The sequence below is a fragment of the Heloderma suspectum genome, chromosome 8 (genome assembly GCF_057233095.1).
Source record: "Heloderma suspectum isolate Gila_16-S chromosome 8, 16-S_ref, whole genome shotgun sequence".
Taxonomy (NCBI): Eukaryota; Metazoa; Chordata; class Lepidosauria; order Squamata; family Helodermatidae; genus Heloderma; species Heloderma suspectum.
In genome coordinates, this window is record NC_139465.1 from 39,488,017 (window position 1) to 39,508,066 (window position 20,050).

At 47.5% G+C, this 20,050-nt stretch overlaps 1 long non-coding RNA gene across 2 annotated transcripts; it reads right to left on the bottom strand.

Moving 5' to 3' along the window:
* Window positions 1–4,365: 4,365 nt before the first annotated feature.
* LOC146339050 (uncharacterized) lies at window positions 4,366–19,941 on the bottom strand. 2 transcript variants are annotated; one of them, XR_014784670.1, is made up of 3 exons: window positions 19,784–19,941; window positions 16,589–16,715; window positions 4,366–4,869 (listed from the first exon to the last, which is right to left on the bottom strand). It is a non-coding gene; the product is annotated as an uncharacterized LOC146339050 (long non-coding RNA). The 2 variants fall into 2 exon arrangements; XR_014784671.1 differs by lacking the exon at window positions 4,366–4,869 and adding an exon at window positions 15,244–16,114 and having other exon boundaries at window positions 19,784–19,939.
* Window positions 19,942–20,050: the final 109 nt, after the last annotated feature.

Consider the following 20,050-nt stretch of genomic DNA (forward strand, 5'->3'; position numbering starts at 1 on the left):
GCAGTTCTCCAGAAACTGACCAATCCTATGGCTGTCTAGCCACTGGCTGGCGGTCATAGAATTGTGCCCTAAATCAGGGGTAGTGAACATCTTTCAGCCCGAGGTCCAATTTCAATTTCAGAGCAGCTCTCTGGGGGCCACAGTCCAGTGGCAGGCGGGGCCAGGAGCAAAAGGGGGCAGGGCCAAAGGCAAAGAGGCACTGCCGATAACTAACCCTTGGGAGAGGCATTTCAACCTTTTAGAATTGGGGGCCGGGGGACTGCAGACACTGGAAAGCCACATGACAAAAGACGTGGTCTCATTTGGTAGCTTTACCAGCAGAAGGAGCATGATCAGCTGGGTTTTTATTACCAGCAGAGGAAAAAGAAGCCGTTGTTTCCATTCTTATCTGTTTGTGGAGTGGGGATCTGAAATGGGTTAGGATGATGAGCATAGCACTATAGGACGGTAATTCTGCTGCAGTGATTATGAACAGTAACAGTGTTTTACTGATATAGAGCCATTGTGGTACATTTACAAACAAAGTCACATAAGCCCAAAAGACAGATTCCTGCCCCAATGAGCTTACAAACTGACAGGGAGGGGTGGAACAGAGACAAACGATGCTTCCAGACTAAGCTGACACTGATGAATGTTGGGGAGGGGGAGAATTTTGACTGGTCTGCATTTTGAAGTGAACTGCTCTGACTAATTCACATTTCCTGGACTAATATACGAATTGGAACACAGCTATGCTTTGGGCTGCTCATGTATCTGAATTTTGTGGTGCAGTTCTTGTCTCCAGAATGGCGTCCTACACTAATGTGTATATTAGGGAATGTTGTGTGCAAAAATGCATATATTTGTGAAAAGGTGTGCACAAAATGCATAAATTAGGGGAAAGTGCTAAAAATGCAGCCATTAGAGGGAATTGTGTAAGGAAATAATAATAATAATAATAATAATAATAATAATAATAATATATCCCACCTTCTTCCCAATATGGGGACACAAGGTGGCCTTACAACATTAAAACTTGTACAATTAAAACCTATAAATAGAAGTATTTATATTTAAAGTTAAAAATATAATTAAATCATCAATAATATTAAAATTGTATAAAATATCAAAACGTTAAAAGACAACAAGAAATATAGTATCCATCTGTCTTATTCTCACAGGTACAGACTAGCTATCCCCAAAAGCCTGCTGGAACAAGAAAGTTTTTACATGCCTGCGAAAACAAGTCAAGGAGGGTGCCACTCTCGCCTCCCTGGGAAGGGAGTTCCAGAGCCTTGGGGCAGCCACCAAGAAGGCCCTTTCCTGCGTTCCCATCAGATGTGCCTGTGATGGTGGCGGGATGGCGAGAAGGGCCTCCCCTGAAGATCTCAGGGCATGAGTAGGCTCATAGGGGGGAATACGGTCTTTCAGATAACCTGGACCGGAGCCGTATAGGGCTTTATAGGACATGACCAGCACTTTGAATTGAGCCCGGAAACAGACTGGGAGCCGGTGAAGCTGTTTTAGCAGGGGAGTGGTATGCTCCCTGTAGCCAGCCCCAGTCAGCAGTCTGGCAGCAGCTCTTTGAACCAGCTGAAGTTTCTAAACACTCTTCAGAGGCAGCCCCACATGGAGTGTGTTACAGTAATCCAAATGGGATGTAATTAAGGCATGTGTTACTGTGGCCAAGTCAGACATCTCAAGGAATGGGGGCAGCTGATGCACTAGCTTTAACTGTGCAAATGCACTCCTGGCCACCACTGAAACCTGGGCATCAGGCTCAGGTCTGAATCCAGAAGTACACCCAAGCTGCGAACCTGTGTCTTCAGGGGGATTGTAACCCCATCCAGCACAAGCTGAATCCCTATTCCCTGATCGACTGACCAGAAGCACCTCTGTCTTGTCTGGATTAAGCTTCAATTTGTTTGCTCTCATCCAGTCCATTACTGCTGACAGACACCGGTTCAGCACCCCGACAGCTTCCTTGGAATTAGATGGAAAGGAAAAGTAGAGTTGGGTGTCATCGGTGTACTGGTGACACCGAACCCCAAAACTCCAGACAACCTCTCCCTGTGGTTTCATGTACATGTTAAATAGCATGGGGGACAAAACAGAACCCTGAGGGACTCCACAAGCCAATGGCCAGGGAGTCGAACAGGAGTCCCCCAGCATCACCTCCTGGGTCCACCCCTCCGAGAAGGAATGGAGCCACTGTAAAACAGTGCCTCCAAGTCTCATCTTAGCGAGGCGGCCCAGAAGGATACCATGGTCGATGGTATTGAAAGCCACTGAGAGGTCCAGCAGAACCAACAGGGACGCACTCCCCCTGTCTAGTTCCCAGCGTAGGTCATCCACCAAGGTGACCAAAGCTGTTTCTGTCCCATAACCGGGCCTGAAGCCAGACTGAAATAGATCTAGATAATCTGTCTCATCCAGGAATCCCTGGAGTTGGGAGGCCACCATGTGCCCCAGTATCTTGCCCAGAAATGGAATATTGGTTCCAACCGATGCAGAAATTGAATGGCATGGATTGAATACATGTGGAACAGATACAGACTGGAAATAGACTGATTCATCCACTGCTAGAGTAAGTGCATCTGTGTGTACTTAGGTTTTGTTTGAGTTGGAGATTAAGGACTATGGGATGAAAGCTTTGGCCACCACTCCGAAATGGAATTGTGCACCTCCTAATCAGGGCTGCAATAGTCCACACAGAGCCCTGTGGCACTTTAAAGACTTTTTTGTAGACTAGAATTTGCTTCTTAAGAGTTGGCTCATTCTTTATTTTTCCAGCATCAAGTGAAAGCTTCCATCTTATCCACACTTGCCTGGGAGTATGCCCTAGAACTTAGTAGGACTGACCAGTGGAGGCTGATGGTTCTGATGTCAGTGGGATGGTGAATCCGCTCCAGGTTTCAGTCAGAACCAGTCCTCTTAAGGAGGTATCCAAGATGCTCCTTTAGGTGCTTTGCAGCTTGGATACCTCCTTTAGAGTTCTGACTGGTTCTGGCTGAAACCAGGAGCGGATTCACCGCCCCACTGACATCTGAGCCTCCATTGGGACTGACTTCGGTGTACTCACGCATAAGACTGAACTGTCAACGTGGCTACCCTTCTGGAATGTGTAATATTCCAGATTGCCCTAAAAGATTACCTTCCTTTTGCATGCTCAACAGGCATGCCGAGAGCACATAGCATCATAGAATAGTAGGGTTGCAAGGGGCCTACATGGCCATCGAGTCCAACCCCCTGCTCAATGCAGGAATCCAAGTCAGAGCATCCCTGACAGATGGCTGTCCAGCCTCTTCTTGAATGCCTCCAGTGTGGGAGAGCCCACTGCCTCCCTAGGCCATGGGTTCCATTGTCGTATTGCTCTACCAGTCAGGAAGTTTTCCTGATGATCAGCCGGAATCTGGCTTCCTGTAACTTGAGCCCATTATTCTGTGTCCTGCACTCTGGGATGATTGAGAAGAGATCCTGACCTTCCTCTCTGGGACAACCTTTCAAGTACTGGAAAAGCGCTATCCTATCTCCCCTCAGTCTTCTCTTCTCAAGGCTAAACATGCCCAGTTCTTTCAGTCTCTCTTCATAGGGCTTTGTTTCCAGTCCCCTGATCATCTTCGTTGCCCTCCTCTGAACTCTCTCCAGTTTGTCTGCATCCTTCTTAAAGTGTGGTGCCCAGAACTGGACACAGTACTCCAGATGAGGCCTAACCCGTGCTGAGTAGAGGGGAACTAGTACTTCCCGGGATTTGGAAGCTGTGCTTCTATTAACGCAGCCCAAAATGGCATTGGCCTTTTTTGCAGCCACATCACATTGTTGGCTCATATTCAGCTTGTGATCGACAACAATTCCAAGATCCTTCTCGCTTGTAGTGTTGTTGAGCCACGTATCCCCCATCTTGTAATTGTGCATTTGGTTTCTTTTTCCTAGGTGTAGAACTTGGATTTATCCCTATTAAATGTCATTCTGTTGTTTTCTGCCCAGTGCTCCAGCCTATCAAGATCACTTTGAATTTTGTTTCTGTCTTCCAAAGTATTAGCTATCCTGCCCAATTTTGTGTCATCTGCAAATTTTATCGGCATTCTTGGGCAGCCATTCTTGGGTTTGATTGGAGCCTGCCCAACATCTTTGGGCAGGCTGCAATCAAACGTGTGGGCAGTTTCTCGAAAAGGAGGCCACCTTTAGGTGAACAGAACACCCCAGGACATTTTGCCTTGTGTGATTTGGAAAGCTCTCTGCCATGCAAACATTGTCAGAGGGGCTCTGGACAAGATTGCCACAGGACAAAGTACAATCCAGAAAGAGAACTGTCTGGCATCCCCCCCCCCCTCAAATCACTTTTAAATATGAAGTCATTAACTCTTTGGTTAGTAGTGCTGCTGTATTTTTTCATTCCTGTATCCAAAATATAGTGGCCAAATCACACTATGGAATTATTGTCGTTATACATGTTTATTAATCTGCAGGTTTAGATTATTATACATAATAATCTAAATTATTAGATTATTTATAATCTAAATAATCAATAAAATTCTTACAAATATTATAAAAAGTGAGTCACAGTGGCTCCCATACAGGACTTCAAGTATAGCTCCTAACTGATTAAGGAGTGTCTAGGTCAACCTTCCCCAACCTGGTGTCCTCCAGATGTTTTGGGCTACAATTCCCAGCATTCCTGACCATTGGCCATACTGGGTGGGGCTGATGGGAGTTGAAGTCCAAAACCTCTGGAAGGCACTAGGTTGGGGAAGGCTGATCAAGGTGACTACTTAGTTAAATGGTGCATGACTGATTAATTATCCAAAACATGTAAGTATGTTATCTTCACGTTGAATCTTGATCTTCAGCCGACAAAAGCAAGACGGTCCCTGCCCACAGGCTTGCAATCTGAAAGTCACAACACAAAAGGAAAGGGCGGTGGTGAGGGAAGAGGTGGAAAAGCAAAGTCAGGTATCAGTTATTCTAAAAATTATTCAATTGTTCTTGTAAAGATTGGCTGCAATGGAGGGAGAGCAGAAGGCAAATTCAGCTGGCCTTTCAGCAGAGCTGAAGGACTGGCCCTGCTTCTCAACTCTCTTTTTGCTCTAGCCTGATGATCAAACGGCTGCTGCCAGGTGACACTTGCATGGTATCAACATAGCAGTCTTCTTGAGCATGTGGAGAGCCAGCCATTACGAGAACCATGGAGCAGTTGCTGCTCTACATCTCCTCTTAACTGGTAGCATCATATAACCCAATGCAAATTTGGATGGCTTTAAAAAGAGGTTAGACAAATTCCTGGAGGAGAAGGCTATCAATGGCTACTAGTCCTGATGGCTCTATACTGCCTCCAGTATCAGAGGCAGGATGCCTATGTACACCACTTGCTGGGGAACATGGGCGGGAAGGTGGTGTTACACTCATGTCCTTCTTGTAGGTTTCCCACAGGCAACTGGTTGGCCACCATGTGAACAGAATGCTGGACTGGATGGACCCTTGGCCTGATCCAGCATGGCAGTCCTTATGTTCTTATGTACTAGGCGTGGAGTGTATTTCCCCATCCCCACTGCCAGCAGCTCATGATGTGAGGTGGAGGCAGATAAATGCACAGCACCACAGCATTGCACTGTACCAGATTGTTGCCTGGAAGAAGAAAGAGACACGGAGAGGCTAAAGCTCTGCATTCTCTTCTAATTTCTAGTTGTGTCCTATTATTTTGAGCAAGGTCAGGCAGTTCTCCAGCTAATTTGGACTTTGACTCCCAGAAGCCTCTGCCAGCATGGCCAATGGTCAGGAATGCTGGGAGTTGAAGTCCAAAACGTATGGAGATCTACTTTCTACCCACCCCTGATTTAGAGTGTTGTATTTAGGGATGTCAGAGAATTCCGCCACAGATTCCAGTGAGGCCGGAATCCATGGCGGAACGGCCTCCTGCCCCCCGCCACCGCACGGAATTCCCCTGGGATGGAACTTACCTGGGGCGGATGTGGTGGCGGCAGTGGCGGCTCCGGCGGCTCCGGCAGCGGCGGCGGCTGGTCTCCGGGCCGGCCTGCTGCGGCCACCATTTGCGTTCTTGCAGCCATGATAGGCTATGTAAGTATTTACATAGCCTATCACGGCAAAGAGCAGGGTCGCAAATGGCGTAGCGGCCGCCATTTGCGTCCCTGCTCTTTGCCTTGATAGGTTATGTAAATACTTACGTAGCGTATCACGGCTGCTTGCAAGGACGCAAATGGCGGCTGCTATGATGGCTGCCATTTGCGGCTGCAGCAGTCCAGCCGTGGTTGGAACTCCGGCTGCAGCCGGCCCTGGCCGGTGGCTCCGTGAAGCCGGCCAGGGAGGATTCCAGGGGGAGGGACGAAGCGCCTCCCCCCCAGTGTGGATGTCCTGGGGCAGAGCCAGCTGAGTGTTTTGTACATCCCTAGTTGTATTAGGAGTGGTGAGACCCAGGTTCAAGTCCCCACTCCACTTGGTCATGAGGCTCAGGGCTGAACAACAATCTTCATTACATGTGTAGCAAGTAGGTGGTCATAACTTTTAATTTTAATTCATGAAAACGGACGGGGCGATGATCTGGATTGAGAACACTGTATGCAGGTGGGGTGGGGGTTAAATTTTCCCACCCAGCCATTTTTTTCTTTATTCCCCCCCTTTTCTACCGTAAGCCCCCACTCGGGGAGGGAGAGGTAAATTTAAAGAAAAATTGGCTGGGTGGAAAGTCCCCCCCCACATGTGTGTAGTGGTCCTGATCCAGATCAGGAGCCCATGTACCTACAGAAAAGTAAAAGAAATAGTTATGATCAACTACATGCTACGAGCAAAACCCAACATAAGTCTTAGGTAGAGTAAATCCTTTGAAATAAATGGGACTTAAGGTAGTCATGACTAACTTAAGTTTTATTTATTTCAATAGGTCTACTCTAAGTAGGACTTATGGTGGATTTTGCCCTTTGTATTTCACATAGCATGTAATTTATTCCTTAGTGAGTGACTTTGGCCAGACTGTCCCTCCCTCCCTCCCTCATTCTAAAGACCTATCTCATAAGGTTATTGGGAGGACAAATTTGCATTGGGGTGGGAGATAACTCATGTACCCCATCCTAAGTTCCTTGAAGAAAGGGTGGTGGGATACAAATGTAATAACAAACAAACAAATTGCTAAGTCTGGCTGGGGAATGCTGGGGTTCCTACTTTTTTCTGTCTAAACATGCATAGAATTGCATCCTTACACTTTCATCCTCAGATGTTTAGAAGGAAATATGAGAGATCAAAGGTAACGTCAGTTGCTCTGCATGAACCAAAGTTCACGGTAAGTTCTTCCAGTAAAAAGCCATAGTTACATATGGTAATTACACTTCAGTAACATACCAGTGCCGTTACATCAGATGGATTCCAGCACAAGGAGCAGCTAAGTTGCAACCAGGCTATTTGAAGGACTTCCTTCTCCCTATATGGCATTCTGGCCAGAACAGGATCTGAAAGAGAGGCCCTTGGGTGACCCTGCCCACACAAGTGGCGATGAGGGAGAAGGTCTTTAGGAATATCTGCCTTAGCACCAGTTAGACTTCAAGCTTAAACTGTTTTATCCTGCAAAGGGTTTTGATGATCGACTTATCCAACCTGCTGTTTTATTTAGAATTTACTCAACATTAAAAAAACGAAGATCATGGCATCTGGCCCCATCACTTCCCGGCATATAGAAGGGGAAGAAATGGAAGCAGTGACAGATTTTACTTTCTTGGGCTCCAAGATCACCGCAGATGGTGACTGTAGCCATGAAATCAAAAGACGCTTGCTCCTGGGGAGGAAAGCTATGGCAAACCTAGACAGCATAGTAAGAAGCAGAGACATCACCTTGCCGACAAAGGTCCGTCTAATCAAAGCTATGGTTTTCCCTGTAGCAGCGTATGGCTGTGAGAGCTGGACTATAAAGAAGGCTGAGCGCCGAAGAATTGATGCTTTCGAACTGTGGTGCTGGAGAAGACTGTTACGAGTCCCCTGGGCTGCAAGGAGGTCAAATCAGTCAATCCTAAAGGAAATCAACCCTGAGTGCTCATTGGAAGGACAGATACTGAAGCTGAAGCTCAAATATTTTGGCCACCTAATGCGAAGAGAAAACTTTCTGGAAAAGACCCTGATGCTGGGAAAGACTGAAGGCAAAAGGAGAAGGGGACGGCAGAGGATGAGATGGCTAGATAGCATCACTGATGCAATGAATATGGACCTTGAGCACGCTCCGGGAGAGAGCGCAGGACAGGAAGGCCTGGCGTGCTATGGTCCATGGGGTCATGGAGAGTCGGACACGACTGAACGACTGAACAACAACAACAACTTTGCTGCTTCTCTTACTAAATTTCTCTTCTTTATTATCTTATTACTAAATTTCTCTTCTTCATTATCTTATCTTATATTTCTTCTTCTTTTAATGTGCCTTATGGTCTGTTTGGATTGCAAAGGTATGAATGTACACAGAGGTGTGAGATTTCTTCACTCCAGCAACAATTGCCAACACACTTCTTTCTCAATCTTGGCATAGATACTTTCAGCTGAAGTCCTTGCTCTAGAATAAAAGTCGATGACTACATCTGCACCATCCGACATGCCAGTCTTCCCCACCCAGCACCTTCCAGATATATTCAAAGACAACTCCCATCATCCCCTAGCTAGCATGGTCAGTACAGCCTTCCCCAACCCAGCCGCCCTCCAGATGCATTGGTCGCAGTATCCCCAGCCAGCAGGGGCATGCTGGCTGGAGAGGATGGGAGTTGTAGTCCATCACATCTGGAGCCACCAGGTCAGGGAAAGTTGCAATTGCATGTGATGTAGGACATACCCTGCAGCAAAAGGGGCAGCATCTCAGCCTGCTCTGTCCTAATGAGCAGCAAGGTATTCGTTGGGCACCTGCATCACTAAGAAAAACCACATTGAGTGCTTTCTGTCATGAGCCCTGAAAAACAGCAACCCATTAGCACTGAAGCCACAATAGGAGAATCTGGTTTCTAGGAGGAGGACAGAAAACCGATGACAGGTGCATGTTTGCCATCTCTCTTACTGACAATTCCCTGAAATCACAGCTTACAATCTTTCACTTGAAAATCTTGACAAATGCAAGGTGAACTCATCCATCTTGTCAATCTGGCGTGCCCAAGGGTGTTTTTGCATATGAGGCTTAAATGGGTTTGTGCTTTTTTTCTTTTCAAACAAGAAAAGTAACCTCTAATGCATACTATGCTAGGTGATCTTATAGAATAATGTCTCACCCCTATCAAAGCCTGCCTGTCTCCTTTCTCTTCCTCTGCTGGTGTGGGCAAAGACAAAGGCCCTGCCATTAGGCCGCTGATTTGGGGTGTCACGAAAGGGCAGCAAACGGTTACTTCTTTCATTTTAGTTCTACCCCAAACTGTCCAGCTGTAATACTCTGCACCTTCACTTGAGGGCAGGTGGGGTTGTTTGCTGCTCCCCCTCGGGCAGCAAAATATTTTGGCAGGGAAGCCAAGAGAGGGGCTGTTGTATAGGTAGAGGGAAGGGCTGTAAGACTCGGCCGGCCTCAAACACAACTGTCCTTTTTTTTATCACATGCAGAACTGCAGAACTTAGCAGAAGTTCCACCCACTGCTGCTACTCCCAACTCTACAGGAGCTGCCAAGGTTCAACACAGTAACTAACCCACAGTACCCCACCCCAGAATACATAACAGAGAGTAAGTTCATAGGCTGTTTGGGGGGGATCCTTTCACCTAGGAAAGAGCCCCCACATAATCATCCTCCCTGTAGGGAACAGACAGGGGAATATCCCTGATTTAGGAAGCTTTTTGTCACATCAGCAGCCATTACGCTAGTCACGTTGAACCTCTTGCATCCTGGGGGCCAAAGCCACTTTCAGAGAAGCTCTTGGCAGCTGCATTCCCACGGCATGCAAGGTTGAAGGCAAAAGGAGACAGGACCAAAATACAAGAAATGCCATTGTGTTTCAACGTCGAGCTTTATTGCTGGTCACTAGGCTGGAGGGCGCAATCCAATAAGGGTAGTCAACCACCTCCAAACTCAGAGTTTCGAACCACTTGTTTTCTGGGCCAAATTCAAGGTGTTGGTTTTAACCTTTAAAACCCTATACGGTTCCAGCTCAGCCTATCTCAAGGAGCGCCTCCAGCAACACCAGACAGGCCGCTCAACAAGATCAGCCTCGGATGGCCTTCTCTCTGCCCCATCAGCCAGGACAGCTAGGCTGTCAGGGACAAGGGACAGGGCCTTCTCTGTGGTGGCCCCCACTCTGTGAGTCCCTCCCTAGGGAACTCCGCCATGCCCCCTCTTTACTGAGCTTCCGCCACGCATTGAAAACTTGGTTATTCAGGCAGGCATCTGGGGTGGGTTAGGGTATTTTTAGAAATACCATGTTTAATGTATAATTTTACTGTTTTAAACTGTTTGTGCTGTTGTACGTCGCCCACAGTGGCCAGGTGACAGGTCAGATGGGCGATTAAGAAATTTAATAAATAAATACAATAAATTAAGAGTCGACCGACGATCCAATGCAGGGAGGGCGGAGCACGGAGAGCACCCTGCATTAGTGGCTAGACAGCCGATTTTGGACAGTGCATAGGAAATGTCGTAACGGTGCATCTGCTGTCCCCTCCCCACCCCCAGGAACACCCTCTTTTCCACTGCTTCATGCTGCTCTTACAAGCGTGGGGCCAGGGACGAACCGCGCCTCTTATGAGGTGGCAGGGGCAGGAGTGGGGAGTTGGTTTTCTGGGATCCAACCTTGGAGTGCTGGCTCCGAGGTCGGTTCCCATAAACCGAACAATCCTATGGCCATCTAGCTGCTGTCCAGCAGCCATAGGACAGCGCCCTTTGTTACTTTTAGAATGGGGGAAAAAACCATGCTTGGTTGGAGAAAAGGGGGTGAGGCCACTTGGATACTATCAGAAGGCTAGATGGGGACCCCAGGCATGCTGGATTTGGTCCCCGGGCCTGAGCTTCAACAATCTTGCATTACATGAAACCCCACTCCACGTGAGGCCAACTTTCATGCTTGTCGACCCAGGGACCAAGACTCTCATATGTAACCACCTTGGAAGCAAAGGGCCAAGACAGAGTGTACGTTGAGTGACGATCAGTACTAGCCCACCCACCAGATACAACTCAACTTTATGACCACTTTTCCATAAATACTCTGGTGAGCATCTCAGGAGTAAGAATGAATGGGATGCTGAGAATACACTGTGGCAAGCCGTGGTGGAGTGGTAAACTGTGAAATGTAAGAGCTCATCATGATAGTCTCTGTACCCCACCCCCCTGGAGAATCTGTAGCTGTGCCCCATGGAGAATATATGTTTAGACCCTGCTTTTCTATTATTTCTATTATTCTAACACTGGTTAAAAATGCCGTCATAAAACATAGATATCCAAGACAAGCCAATCAATCATCCAATCACTAATAAAATCGCACAGTTATGTTCATGAGGCAGGACTGCAATTATGCGTAGTTACCTGGGGGCAAGCCTCATTGAACTCAGTGGTGCTTACTTCAGACTACATAGGTTCAACATGTAAAACACATGGAGCTTTGACAGAAGATCTCCAGCCAGCTGAAATGCAAACTCTAGCTTTTAACTAGGAATGCAAATAACCTTGGAAAGAACTTAAGGGCATAATCCTATGAGTATTTAGACAGAAAAATGTCCTACAACTCCCAGCATGCTGCAGCCAGCATAGATGGCTGGGGAATGCTGGGAGCTGTAGGACTTTTTTTCTGTCTAAACATGCATAGGATTGTGCCCTTAACCTTGCATTTCATTCATTCATTCATTCATTCATTCATTTATTATATTTCAATACTGCTCCACAGCTGAAGCTCTCTGGGAGGTTCAAAAAATTAAAACCATTAAAAGTACACTATACAAAGTGCAAAGCCATTTTCATAAAAACATATAAACAGATAGCACACACACAGACAACATATATCTAAAAAGTTTTAAACAATCCACCAAAGGCAACCCAGGACCTGATTAAAAACTCATTATATGCTGCCAAATGCCTGAGAGCAGAGGGCAGTTTTAACCTGGTGCTGAAATGATAACAATGTTGGTGCCGGGCAGGCCTCATCAGGGAGATCATTCCATAATTGGGGGGGCCACCACTGAGACAGCCTTCTCCCTTCTGAGCCTTCCTCGAAGGAGGCACCCAGAGCAGGGCCTTAGATGCTGAACCTAGTGTATGGGTCGGTTCATGCCAGGAGAGGCACTCCATTTAAACTGCTAGTGTGAACATCAAAGAAAAGGAAAGACGTACCCTCCTTCTGATTGATTTTCCCCCCATTCTCTGACTTCCTGTGTGCTGACCTGTCACAAACAATAGTAAAACTTCCCTGGGACTTCAGACTCTGGCCTCATTCACTGGCCAGAGAACTGAGGGCTGCTGGGAGAATGCACCCCCTTTCCTCCCAGGAAAAAACAAACACATCACAGCAAAGGGAAGACCTGCCTAGCCTCATATATCTGCCAGAGAAGGAACAGCTGCAGGGATCTTTTTTTTTATTTATTATTAAAGTTATTAATCGCCCATCTGGCTGGTCACCCAGCCACTCTGGGCGATGTACAACACACCATAAAACAATTTAAAACAATAAAATTCTACCATAATTTTTTTTTTTAAATACCCTAACCCACCCCAAATGCCTGCCTGAACAACCACGTTTTTAATCCACGACGGAAGCTCATTAAAGAGGGGGCATGACGGAGTTCCCTAGGGAGGGAGTTCCACAGAGTGGGGGCCACCACAGAAAAGGCCCTCTCCCTCGTCCCCACCAGTCTAGCTGTCCTGGCTGATGGGACAGAGAGAAGGCCATCCGAGGCTGATCTTGTTAAGCAGCCTGTCTGGTGTTGCTGGAGGCGCTCCTTAAGATAGGCTGGGCCGGAACCATATAGGGTTTTAAAGGTCAAAACCAACACCTTGAATTTGGCCCGGAAAACAACTGGTAACCAGTGCAACTCCTTCAGCACTGGAGTGATGTGATCTCGCCAGCGGCTGCCTTTAATCAGGCGAGCCGCCACGTTCTGTACCAGCTGCAGCTTCCGAACCGTCTTCAAGGGTAACCCCATGTAGAGCGCATTACAGTAGTCTAAACGAGAGGAGACCAGGGCATGTACTACCGATGGGAGCAGATGGTCGGGAAGGAAGGGGCGCAGCCGCCGTATCAGATGGAGTTGATACAGCGCTGTCCGGCTCACAGCTGACACCTGAGCCTCCATGGACAGCTGGGAGTCCAAAATGACCCCCAGGCTGCGGACCTGGTCTTTCAAGGGTAGCCGTACCCCATTCAACACCAGGTCAACATCCCCCAGCCTCCTCTTGTCTCCCACCAAAAGTACCTCGGTCTTGTCAGGGTTCAGCTTCAGCTTATTCCTCCCCATCCAGCCACTCACCGTCTCCAGACATTTGGACAGGGATTCTACGGCCAACCTTGGTGAAGATTTGAATGAGAGGTAGAGCTGCGTGTCATCCGCATATTGATGACACTGCACCCCAAACCTCCTGATGATAGCCCCCAGTGGCTTCACATAGATGTTAAATAGCATCAGGGAGAGGATGGAACCCTGTGGCACCCCACAAGTAAGTGGCCACGGGTCCGAAACCTCCTCTCCCAGTGCTACCCTCTGGTACCTGCCGGAAAGGAAGGACCGGAACCACCGCAATACAGTGTCTCCAATGCCCAACCCCTCCAGGCGGTCCAGGAGGAGACCATGGTCAACGGTATCAAAAGCCGCTGAGAGGTCGAGGAGAACAAGGAAGGAGCATTCACCCCTATCCAGAGCCCTCCTCTTATCTTGCTTCTTCTTCCCTGCCAGGAGGAACATGCATAAGAACTTTGAAACTAAGAACTGGTACCTGAGTTTTGCTTCCCCTGTTCCTCCTGCCCAGTCCCCTTTCCTTTCATGTTGTGTGTTTTAGAGTGCAAGCCTGAGGGCAGGGAATGTCTCCTTAGCAGCTCTAGGACCCTTTTTGGCTGAAATACTATAAATAAATTAAACTTGAAAGCCTTGTTATCACCTCAATTTTTGGCCAGATCAAAGAGGGTCCCACAATTACTCTGGTGCTCTGGCAAATGACATCATTGCTCCTGCTCTGAAAAACGCCCTGGGGCTGCCCTCTCCTGCATCCCCTCCCCTCCACTACAGCACTGGTGGTCAAAGTCAACAAGCATACATTGTATTTGAATACTGGGAGTGTATCTTTCCAGGCAACAGAGTCTTGCGAGTACTGGAAAAAAACAGCATCCTGCTCTCTGTGTATGTTGCAACAACTCTATAGCATGAACTGAAGCTCTACCAGTGTACAAACAGTGTGGGAGCCGGGGAAAGTTCTTAGTCACGATGTGACCAAACTCCTGTGATGTGATCTCAGAGTTCACCGCAACTTTGCAGTGCAGCAACAGGAAGAATTTGGGCAATGTCCGAAATGGAGGGAGGTTCTCTAAATATGCCATTTAAAAGGGGGCAAAGCCAACTGAGATTTCAGCAAGTCAACTGACTGCATCTACTCCACGCTTTTTGAAGGGGAAAACGAGACTAGCCAGCTTGTCATGCTGTATATTATGCGGCTGTGGTGACGCTTGAGCAGAATGTAACTTATAAGTCCTGCGAGGAACAGTGGGACATGCTGAGCCTGGAGAAGAGAAGATTAGGGACAGACATGGTATCTGACTTTAAAAATCTGAAGGACAGTCACGTGGACTGGTATTCTGTTGCCCCAGAGGACAGGAAGAGAACCAATAGGTGGAAATTGCAGGGAAGCAGATTTCAGTGAAACCTGAGGGGAAATGTCCTCACCCTGTCAGCTGTTCAACTGGTGAACAGGCTTGTCCACCTTGGGAAATTGTGGACTCTGGAGGTATTTAAGTAGAGTCTGGAGAGCCACCTGTCTGGAATGCTGTGGTCGCATCCAGCATAAATCCTGTCTTGAGCAGGGGCCTGGGCTAGATCAGGGATTGGGAACCTCTGGGTCATAGGCCTCATGAGCCCCACAGGGGTTTCCCACCCAGCTCTCCAGCCTTGTACCCTGGCCAAGAAGCCTGCTATTAGCAGGCTGCTCTCAATCATATTTATAAATGCATTGCCATACTGCCCTGGGCTCCCTTGGGAGGAAAGGTGATGTAGCAACAACAGCAACAACAACATTAAATGTAATAACAATTATAATTATATTTAATTATTATAATTAATAATAAGTATTATTATTATTATTATTATTATTATTATTATTAATTGGTTGATGGGGAGAGCAATCCTATGGCTCCTAGACAGAGTTGGGGGTGGGGGGGATAGGATATTTTGGATTCCTGGATCCAAGTCCAGAGTCAGAGCTCCAGCCTTGGACCCAGGAGTCCGAGCTCCCTGCCCCCTCACAGCTGGCATGGAGAGAACTGTGCTGGCCGCCTCTACAAGCTTGCAGATGTGAGCTTGGAGAGGAGGGAAAGGGGGTGGTTCTGTGGGTGGGGAGGGGATGACACCGGGGGGGAGCACCTTATGAGGAATCTTCTGGCTGCCCCAGCCTCCTTCCCTCCCACTTTGCAGAGCCCCAGCTAGACAGGTGAAGTTGCCCATCTGGTGAAAATGCAGGGCGAGGGGAGAGCAGAGGGGAAGATTGCCTCCACACTCCTCCCACTCCGCTTAGGATCCCTGTCAGCCTCTGAATTCGGAGGCTGACGGGAATCCCAGGAAGATTGCGTGCTTAATCTGCCTGTTATATTTTCTGCCTTCCTTACTACTGTATATGATGATGATGAAGCTTTATTGTTTTTTTTGTATTTCAGTGATAATATTAATCATTATACTGCCCCCGATATCTTATACTGACCCCCCAATATTGTATACTGCCCCTCAATATCTGCAAGGATGAAGGGTGGCCAAACATATTTAAATACATACATACATACATACATACATACATACATAAATAAGCATTTTGTTGCAGGTCCTATTTGTAAAGCATATAATATTTGCTTGTTTTATTGTTTGTTACATATATACCTTACCTTTCGATGACAAATGCCTGAGAAGAGGAAAGTTACAACCCTGGCATGGTCCTTGAAGTCTTTTCCCCAGCATGCTGAGGCAAGGATAGGAAGAGCATCACCTGCTGAATTTCTGCCTGTGCTGGTGAGACGCAGGCACAGAAAACCCATTAAGAACTGGCAGCCATAATTGACTGACTATTTTCCAGTGTTCTGGGACTCACATCATGACGAAGCCAATCCAGACACTTTTACTGCTGCCCTTCTTGGGAATAGTACATAGATGTATATGAATTCACTTGTATTATGGACAATTTTTAATATTTGTGCCAAACTGTGTATTTTTAGAAGAACATTGTGAAGACTGTTTCAATGCTGCCTTGCCTTGTCATTTCAGAGTATATTCGTTGTATCTTTAGTTCCTCACACGGGCCCTGAATATTTTTTTGTTTTTAACTGATAATGGGGTGTGTTTTGTTTTTTACATTATGGCCTTACGGTCAAACAAAAAACATTTTACTTCTAATGACAGAGGCTGGAATTTGTGTTCAGTACACAAACTTACTGCCAACCTAGCAGTTAGAAAGCAAGAAATTGCAAGTAGATAAATAGGTACCGCCTCGGCGGGAAAGGTAACAGCGCTCCGTGCACCTCGGTGTTCAGTCTTGCCGGCCACATGACCATGGAAGCGTCTTCGGACAGCGCTGGCTCTTTGGCTTAGAAACGGGGATGAGCACCGCACCCTAGAGTCAGACACGACTGGTTGGGGACACCTTTACCTTTACTTTTTACACAAACTTAAACCCCACACAGCTTCATCTTTATCATCTTTCCAGAGATGCATGAGCCAGGAATTACTCCCAGACAAGTGTGCATAAGATGGCAGTGGCTCAGCCCGATCCTATGCATGTTTACTAGAAAATAGGTCTCAGCCTAAAGTACCCATGTAAAGGGGCATCATCAGGCTGCCATCCTGTGTACACTTACCTAGGAATAAATCCCATTGAACACAGCGGGACTCAGTAACTTTGGAGCGTTACTGCCCGAGCGGGCTCTACTAGATGATACTGGCTTGGATCCTAAGGGTGCCATCCTATGTGGATATCTGGCAGCCTCTGAACTCAGAGGCTGCCAGGCATCCAGTGCAGGGTGGGAGGACAATGCAGCCACCCTACATTTCCGCTAGATGGGAGATTTCGCCTTTCTAGCAGCGGCACCTCAGGAAACCAGACTATCCTACCCCCCCACCCCCCACCTGGGGGCCATAGGTTTGCTCCCTCCAGTACAGTAATTTAGGGTGCGATCCTATGCCTGTTGTTCAGACAGAAAAAAGCCCTACAACTTCCAGCATACCCCAGCCAGCCATACTTGGAGCTGTAGGGCTTTTTTCTGTCTAAACAGGCATAGGATAGCGCACTTAAGGAAATTTGTGGAAGAAAAGTTTCTTTAGCCCTCCTACCCCCTGCAGCCAACATGCCTGGAGAGTCCCTGACACCCTCCAGAGGCTTTTGGGGGGCACAGACATAGGGACAGACACATCTGACACTTTTGCTTTCTCCAGCATTCCTTAAAAAAAAAAAATCTGCCAGGTTGGATCTGCCAGGATCTGCCTTCTGCAAGAGGAAGGGCTCTGCTCAGAGAAGGTCACTCTGCCTGATTGGGGGGGGGGGTCACCTTCCCTCCCATGCCACAGCTCACCCCATTCGGCAGGGTCTCCCAGCTGTCTGTGTAGCATTTTCAAGGGGCTGGTGGGGCTCCAGTGGCAAGGAGAGGGTGGGGAAGCTCGCTCCCGCCAGCACAGTTGACCCACCTTAAACCTGGATCCTACTCAAGTGCTTTCCAGGCCATTTATAAAGGCATTTGCTATGTTTGTTAAGTCCTTTTTTTTGTTTGTTTTAAATATGAGCCAAATGAAATTGTCTCCCATCCGCCAAATGCAATAGGTACAGCACTTCCAGCGTGGAGACGGCCATGTTGTACCTGCCTGCCATGTGGCTGTTACAGTACAGATGGGGAGCCTGCAAGGAAAACAACAACAACAGAGATGGAAAAAGAGATGGGAAAAAGAGCACCGCAGACCAGGTTTAATATACAGGCATTTAAATGAAGACTTTTAGGGCGCAATCCCATGCATGTTTAGAAAGAAAAAGTCCTACAAGTCCCAGCATTCCCCAGCCAGCATGGTGGCTGGGAAATGCTGGGAGTTGTAGGACTTGTTTCTGTCTAAATGTGCATAGGATTGTGTCCTTAAGAGCCAAGCATCCAAAGTCCTCAGCCCCAGTGGATGAATCTGTCAATTTTGTCCCCCCTGCCCCAAATTCAGTGTGTATGTGTGTGTGTGTGTTTTAATTTATTTATTTTATTTATTGCATTTATACCCCACCTTTTTTCCTCTTGCAAGGAACCCAAGGCGGCTTACATGATCCTCCTCCTCTCCCTTTTATCCACAGAACAACCACCCTGTGAGGTGGGTTGGGCTGAGAGTCTGTGACTGGCCCAAAGTCACCCAGTGAGCTTCCATAGCCGAGCGGGGACTAGAACCCGGATCTCCCAGCTCCTAGTCCAACACTCTTGCCACTACACCAAGTTCCTTTCCATCCCATTCATGAAGAAATTTGCAATTTGGGGGTGAGCTGTTATCAAAGAGCAAACAAAATTAAATTCTCATCCATCCCTACACAGGGGAGATTAGAGCGAGAGACTGCAGAATTAGAACTCATCAGCGGGTTTAATTCTATCACCAGAGGCTTGAATCAGGACAAAGGATTTTTATCACACTACATGCGTGTAGTAATTTTGTAGGCATCGTACCTTTAAGAGAGCTGGGATTATATCCAGATGAAGAGAGGCAGTTTATAAGAGGAAATAGGAACTCGCATGGGAGAGGCTTAGTTAGGTATAGTTGCTAGTGCTGCCAGCTTTGCGATGTGTACTTTTAAATAAAGGCTTTGTATTTTGCTCTGCCCCTGTTATTGGGTGCACCAATTGGCTTACCTGGTGCCAGCAGGTTTGTGTTACCCGCAACCGCTGCGCTATGACCACTTTTAATAACATGATCGTCGCTTTCTGCATTTAATTTCTGTCTGATCTCACCGTTTACAGTTCTTTCTCCTCCACCCCATTATACGTACTGTATCAAAACCTGAAACTCTCCATAATACTCCATGCATCTAATGAAGCAGAGCGCGTCCCTGGAAGCATGTACCAGAATAAGGGCACAAATCCCATGCAAGTTTAGACAGAAAAAAGTCCTACAAGTCCCAGCGTTCCACAGCCAGCATGCTGGCTGGGGGATGCTGGGACTTGCAGGACTTTTTTCTGCCTAAACATACATGGGATTGCGCCCTAAAAGTCTTCATTTAAATCCCTGTATATTAAACCTGGTCTGCGGTGCTCTTTTTCCCATCACTTTCTCCATCTCTGTTGTTCTTGTTGTTGTTTTCCTGGCAGACTCCCCATCTGTAACAGCCACTTGGCAGGCAGGTACACAACATGGCCCTCTCCACGCTGGAAGAGCTGTACCTGTTGCATTTGGCGGATGGGGGACAATTTCATTTGGCTCTTTTTCAAAACAAAACAAGAACTCCACAAAGATAGCAAATGCCTTTATAAACGGCCTGGAAAGCACTTGGGTAGGATCCAGATTTAAGGTGGGTCAGTGCTGGGACTTGTTGTAGGACTTCTTTCTGTCTGGACGTGCATGGGATTGCGCCCTAAATGCGTTCGTCTTTACCGTGCCACAGAGTTCTTGTGTTTGCTGTGACAGACCACGGCTTCACCTTTGGAAATCCTCCCCCGTTCATTGAGTTACCTGATCCTAGGATCCAGGCCATCATATATAAACTGATACAGGCAGCCCTGGCGCACCGGAGGCGAGTCGGGGAGTGTCCCTTAAATGCTACGCGCGCTTTAGCTCTCTCTCGCCGCGCGCTGCCCAGCTCCATTCATAAAGTGGGGAAGCCAGACCGCGGCTCCTGCTGCTGAGTCATGCTTATGAGTGCTTTTCCTAGCACCGCCCCCCGGCTCAGAGCTCCGCCCCCTCTCTGAACTGAAGGCTCGCTGTAATATATTTAAGCGC